Source organism: Sapajus apella, unplaced genomic scaffold (assembly GCF_009761245.1).
Source record: "Sapajus apella isolate SASKATOON/1434 unplaced genomic scaffold, GSC_monkey_1.0 scaffold41, whole genome shotgun sequence".
In the NCBI taxonomy this organism is placed as follows: domain Eukaryota; kingdom Metazoa; phylum Chordata; class Mammalia; order Primates; family Cebidae; genus Sapajus; species Sapajus apella.
In genome coordinates this window covers 12,037,670-12,044,361 of record NW_022436981.1, presented here as the reverse complement: position 1 = coordinate 12,044,361, position 6,692 = coordinate 12,037,670, and the positions used below count along the sequence as shown (strand labels likewise).

At 35.5% G+C, this 6,692-nt stretch overlaps 1 pseudogene across 1 annotated transcript; it reads left to right on the top strand.

Moving 5' to 3' along the window:
* The first annotated feature begins 3,946 nt into the window (after positions 1-3,946).
* Positions 3,947-4,999, top strand: LOC116565855 (annotated as a pseudogene). The gene has a single exon (XR_004275625.1). The product of XR_004275625.1 is annotated as a methylosome subunit pICln pseudogene (transcript).
* Positions 5,000-6,692: the final 1,693 nt, after the last annotated feature.

Sequence of the window (6,692 nt, the reverse complement as noted above, 5' to 3'; positions counted from 1 at the left end):
CCCTCTAATGCAGATATAGCTATAGTAACCAAAAACATAGATGCAAATACTCAAGTCCCTTCAAACACCTGGAATGGCTTCCCAAGAAGGACACGTACAAATCCAGACTATGAAGACTATATTAAATGCCTCACTCTTCAATGCCCAGACACCAATGAACATCCACAAACATCCAGAGTATCGAGGAAAACATGACTTCACCTAAGGCACCAGGGACCAATAGAGAGACAGATGTTTCACCTTTCAAACAGAAAATTCCAAACAGTTTTTTTGAGAAAACTTCAAGAAATTCAAGATAATACACAGAAGGAATTCAGGATCTATCAGATAAATTAAGCAAATAAATGGAAATAAACAGAATCAAGTAGAAATTATGGAGCTGAAAATATAATTGACATACTAAAAATGCATTAATGTCTCTTAGTAGCAGAACCGATCAAGCATAAGAAAGAATTAGTGAGCCTGAAGACAGGCTATTTGAAAATAAACAGTCAGAGGAGAAAACAGAACAAAAAAGAATATGGCACATATCTAATATATATTTACAGGACATTTTATCCAACACGTGCAGAATAAACAATTTTCTCCTCGGCACATGAATCATTATCAAGGATCTACCACATGTTAAGCCACAAAACAAGACTTAAACATTTAAAATATTGAAATTAAATCTGATGACAAGGAAATAAAACAACAAATCAGTAACAAGGAATTTTTGGAAACTGTACAAACACATGAAAGTTAAACAATATGCTCCTGAACGATCAGTGGGTCAATGAGAAAAATTAAGGAAATTTAAAAATACTTTGAAATTAATTATGGAAACACAACATATCAAAACCTATGGGATACAGCAAAACAGTACTGAGAGGGTAGTTTACAGTCAAAAGCACCTACATCTGAAAAGAACGTACACTTTACATAAACAACCTAATACGCCTTTTTTTCTAAACAGCATCTCACTATGTCACCAGGCTGGAGTGCAGTGTCGTGATCTCTGCTCACTACAACCTCTGCCTGCTGGGTTCAAGCAATTCTCCTGCCTCAGTAATGAGGCATCTTAAAAAACTAGGAAAGCAAGAACAAACTCAATCCAAATTTAGAAGAATAGACATGGTAAAGATTAGAGCAGAAATAAATTTGAATGAACAATACAAAAGACTAATGAAAGAAAAAGATGCTATTTTAGAAGATAAATTTGACAAACATTTAGACAAAGAATAAAACAAACTTGACAAACATTTAGATAGACTCAAATGATACCAAAAATGAAAAAGGAGACAATATACCCAATACCATAAAAATTCAAAGGATCATTTGAGGCTACCACAAGCAACTCTATGGCAATTAGTTGGAAAACCTAGGAGGAATGGATACATTTCTAGACATATACCATCTAGCAACATTGAACCATGAAGAAATAATAAACCTAAACAGACGAATAACAAGTAATGAGATCAAAGCTGTAAGAAATAGTCTCTAAAGAAAAGTCTGGGACCCAATGGCTTCACTGATGAATTTTGCCAAACATTTAAAAAAGAACTAAGACGATATCACTCAAACTATCCCAAAATATAGAGGAAAAGAGAGTACTTCCAAACTCATTCTACAGGGCGAGTATTATCCTGATACCAAAACTAAAGATAAATCAAATGAAAAAAAAACTACAAGACAGAAATCCCTAATGAACATTAACGTAAAAATCTTCACAAAACACCAGCAAACAAAATTCAACAAAACATTAAAAACATCATTCATCAACATCTTTGGGATTTAACCCAAGGATGCACGGATGGTTCAACATATGCAAATCAATCAATGTGATATATCAACAGAATGAAGGACAAAAGCTATAGAATCATTTCAATTGATGCCGAAAAATAATAAAGTTTAACATTCCCTCTCAATGAATACTCTGAGAAATGGGTATACAAGAAACATTCTTCAACTTAATAAAAGCTATGTATGACAGATCCACAGTAAGTATCATCATGAATAGAAAACAAAAAAACATAACACTGAAAACCTTTCCTTGAAGATTGGAATATGACAAGGACGCCCACTATCACTACTGTTATCTAACATAGTACTGAAAGTTCTAGCTACAGCAAGCAGACAAGAGAAATAAAAGGCATTCAAATTGTTAAGGAAGAAGTCAAATTATCCTTGTTTGCAAATATGATCTCATATTTGGAAAAAAAAAACTAGAAATTTCACAAAAAACTATTAGAACTGATAAAGAAATTCAGTAAAGTTGCAGTATTCAAAAATCAACATAGAAAAATCAAGAGCATTTTTATAGGCCGAAAGCAAATAATCCTAAAAACAAATTTAAAAAGTAATCTCATTTACAATAGCTACAAAGCAAGTTAAATACTTGAAAATTAACCAAAGAAGTGAAAGATCCAATCAAAACTATAAAATATTGATACAAGAAACTGAAGAGGACACAGTACGATGGAAAGGTACTTCATGTTCAGGTATTGGAATAACAATGTTGTCAAAATTTTCATACTACTCAAAGCAGTCTACAGATTTCAATTCAATCCCTGTCAAAATACAATGACATTCTTCATAGAAATAGAAAAAAAAATCCTAAAATTTATATGGAATTACAAAAGACCCAGGATAGTCACAGCTATCTTGAGCAAAAAGAACAAAACTGGAGGAATCACGCTATTTGAGTTTAAATACTACACAGCTATAGTAACCAAAAGAGCATGGCACTGGCATAAAAACAGGCACACAGACCAAAGGAACAGAGCAAAGAGACCAGAAACAAATCTATACCTATACAGTGAACTTATTTTTGACAAAGTTGCCAGAAACATACAGTTGGGGAAGGATAGTTTCTTCAATAAATTGTGCTGGGAAAATTGGATATCCATATGGAGAAGAATGAAATTAGTTCCCTATCTCTCGCCATTTACAAAAATCCAACTAGAGGTCATTACATCAAGTGACAAAAGCCCAGCACAAAAAGACAAACTTTGTATGTTCTCACTTACTTGTGGGAGGTAAAAATTTGAACCATGGAGCTTATGGAGACAGAAGGTAGAATGATGGTTACCAGAGGCTGGGAAGTGTAATTTACAGTCTGGTCGGCAATATAGAGTTGTAAATTGTCAACTAATATGGTACATAAAATGTTATGATGATTATGAATGGGTAGCCACATGAACTCATTGAAGAAATAGCTAACCTATACTTTGGATGTAGAAATAGGGTTATATAAGATTTCATCAGATCCCTGACAGATTATCGGGACCTTTTGAGGAAAAATAAGTCCTTAAAAGGATGCCCTAGGCATTATGGTGCATGGTTAATGAGTTCAATTGGGGACCAGATGAAGATGAAAGGTAAAGGCTAGAGAGAGAGATCCATGAAGGCATTTGAATTTTATCCTAGAGAGAGCATACAGTCCATTAAAAATTTTTAAGCATGGGAGTAATTTGGTTGTCTAACATATAATTACTCGTACAGCAATACAGACAATTAATTGGAGGAAGATAAGACTAGAAGAAGAAAGACTGATGAGAATTGTTTTAATTAACCGTATTACAAATGAAAAGACTTAAGTTAGATGTAATATTAACATATTTCATAGAAATTAAGATAATATGTCAAGTGAAACTAAACAAATATGCACAACTGAAGCCTTACAAATACCAATACACAAAAGTCAGCAAAGAAAATGGAGGGTCTAGATTGGAGAGGACAACACAAAGGTCATGGGAATACTTTGAGACAGCTGTCCATTTAAGCCAAGGGGGAAAAATATTTGAAGACAAAGGTCATAGTAAACTCTTTCAAATGCTGCAGTAAAATAAAACCAGATAAGTTATAAAAGTAACCACTGGATTTTCCTATAATGAGATTTCTGTTGACGTGAGTTGGAGTTTTAGTGGTGTTATGGTAACATTGTGTTACACTGAAAAATAACTACTAAAAAAGTTTTCCACCACCTGGGTCAGAGGAGGGGCACCTGCGGCAGCAGCAGCCAGATACCCAAGATGTGCCGAAGTGGAAGGGCCTCGGCACTGGCACCCTTTACATCACTGAGAGCCACCTGTCTTGGTTAGATGGCTCTGGATTAGGATTGCCACTGAAATATCCCACCATTATTTTACATGCATTGCCAAAGACCAAAGTGATTAAGAGAGCATTTGTATGTTATGGTGAATAACAAACTTGAAAAGTCCTAAGAATCTGTTTCTGATGAAGAAGAGGAAGACAGTGATGATGATGTCAAACCTATTACTGAATTTAGATTTGTACCTAGTAATCAGCATTGGAAGCAGTGTTCACTGCAATGTGTGAATACCAGGACTTGCATCCAGGTCCTGAGGATGAGGATTCAAATAACTACAATGGAGAATATGATGTGGAAGCACATGAATAAGGACAAGATGACATCCCAACATTTTACACCTATGAAGGAGGATTATCCCATCTAACAGCAGAAGACCAAGCTACACTGGAAAGATTAGAAGAAATGCTTTCTCACTCTATGAGCAGCCAGTATAATATAGCTGGGGTTTGGACAGATGATTTCATAAGAGATTATGAAGATGGGATGAAGGGGATACCATGCCAACAGTTGCTGGACAGGTTGAGGATACAGATGTTGATCACTGAAAACAATTTATGCAAGTTTAAGATTCCGCTCCTAACTGTAGGAGACAACTTGGTACTTCTTCCACTCTGGAGTGAAGTTGATGAAAGTCTTTTTCCTTTTCCAAAACCCAAGTTGAATCAGTTCTTTTTGAGGCAGACTATACTGAGACAACAAGTTGTCACCAGCAGAAGACAGATACTATGGCCTCTATTAACTTGATGAATTAACTTAACCAAGAAGGTATTTGTAGTTTATTATTTACCCAAAACTTTCTATGCCTGAATACTCTCTGAGTAGGCCTATAATTCCTGCCTTCACTGTATGCATCTTCTGTAAGCTAACAGACCTATGTGGTGAAAAGGCACAGGAGCTCGGAGGCGTAGGTAGACTGAATGGCAAAGAGAGAGCTCCTTTTGCCATACATTACCAGCCTGCAGTTATAACCTCTTAGGTTATATCCTTTAATTTCCAACCTTTTAGATTAGTTTCTGTAACAGAACAAGTGAATCTGGGATGATGTCCTCAAAGTGCTTCAAATGGTAATTGTTTTGTTTTTATAATAACAAATAAACCTAGGTTTTCTATATTTAAAAAAAAGAAATGTCAAACTCATGTACAAAATAATAACAAAGCTCTTTAGAGAACCATGACTGATGAGGAAATTATGGGAAACTTGAAAGGCTACAAGTGATTAAGAAGTACCCTGAGTTTACGGGAAAAAATACTATGTTTGGAAGATCAATATAGGTAAAACTTGGAAGAAGTTTATAACTCCTACATCCCCTTTGATGCAAAACAAAAAAAGAAATAGGACAAGAGTCAGTGATTAAGTTGCAAGCAGGAAACAAGTTTAAAGTCTTACTCCCATATGATAGCTTTTATTTTCTCAGTGATATAAAGTATGGTATAGCCATCTAGGTAAGACAATATTATACAGGCATCAATGTTTTTGAAGGGTCTAAATAACGTATACCATGGGCACAACACTGTTTACTTCAAGGTAAGAGAGATTATGAGTAAATCGTTTTTCTGCTTTTCACTTTTACATACTTAAAATGTCCTTCACTGAATCTATATATTTTTATTATCATAAATGAGTATTGTGACAAGATAAGCTATCTTCATCCCATTTATAGACAAGAAAATGACAAAAAATAATGAGTGTTTTTCATGTTATATGAAGTTGGGAAGAGAAACAGGTAACTGTCTTTACCATAATTAATTTCAAGAAGCTATGGAAATGCTGACAGAGGTTAACTCAAGGATGTGAGATGCTTTAATTTTTTAAATAAAAATATTTAGAGTCCTCATGAAAGAAAGGCAAGCTACCATCCAGGGTCAAGCTGACATTCTGTAAACACCCTCACTCCCACCTGCATCCTACACAAGGGTCAACAAAATCATGGCTGTGCCAGAGGCTTCAAGGTTTTCATTTCTAAAGAGAATAGGGAAGAGTTGGCAGTCAGGGAATTGGGACATAGGTGGGGGAGTATTTGTGGAGGAAGCAAGGAATAAATGGAAGCAATCAAGAAGGTCTCAGCAATGGGGAAAGGAAACATGTTTTCATTGGAGATGGGGAAATGATCTCTGCCATTTTAGAGAAGTATCTTCAGGAGATAGCCGGATGGCCTTGTTTTTGGTGACTTACCTGGACATAATGTACTATAACTAGAATTTTGCCCAGCATCCTGTTTGACTTTGGTTAAATGAGAAATGGGGAGGCAGATTTTGCATGGATATTAGGGCCTATATTTGTTTTTTAGGGCTGTCATAACGAAACACTGAAAACTTGGTGACCTAACACAATATAAATTTATTCTGAGTTACAGAGATAGAAGTAAAAAAAAATCAAGGTGTGTGGCAGGGCTATCCTTCTTCTGAAGACCCAAGGGAAGAATTCTTCCCTGCCTCCTTCTAGCATTTGGTGGCTCCCAGAAACCCTTCATGTTTCTTGGTTTGTAGCAGCATCCCTCCTATCCCTGCCTGTATGGTTGCATGGCCTTCTTCTCTGTGTATCTTTGTGCCCTCTGTTCTTCATGTAAGGATACCAACATTCATACATTCATTGGTATAG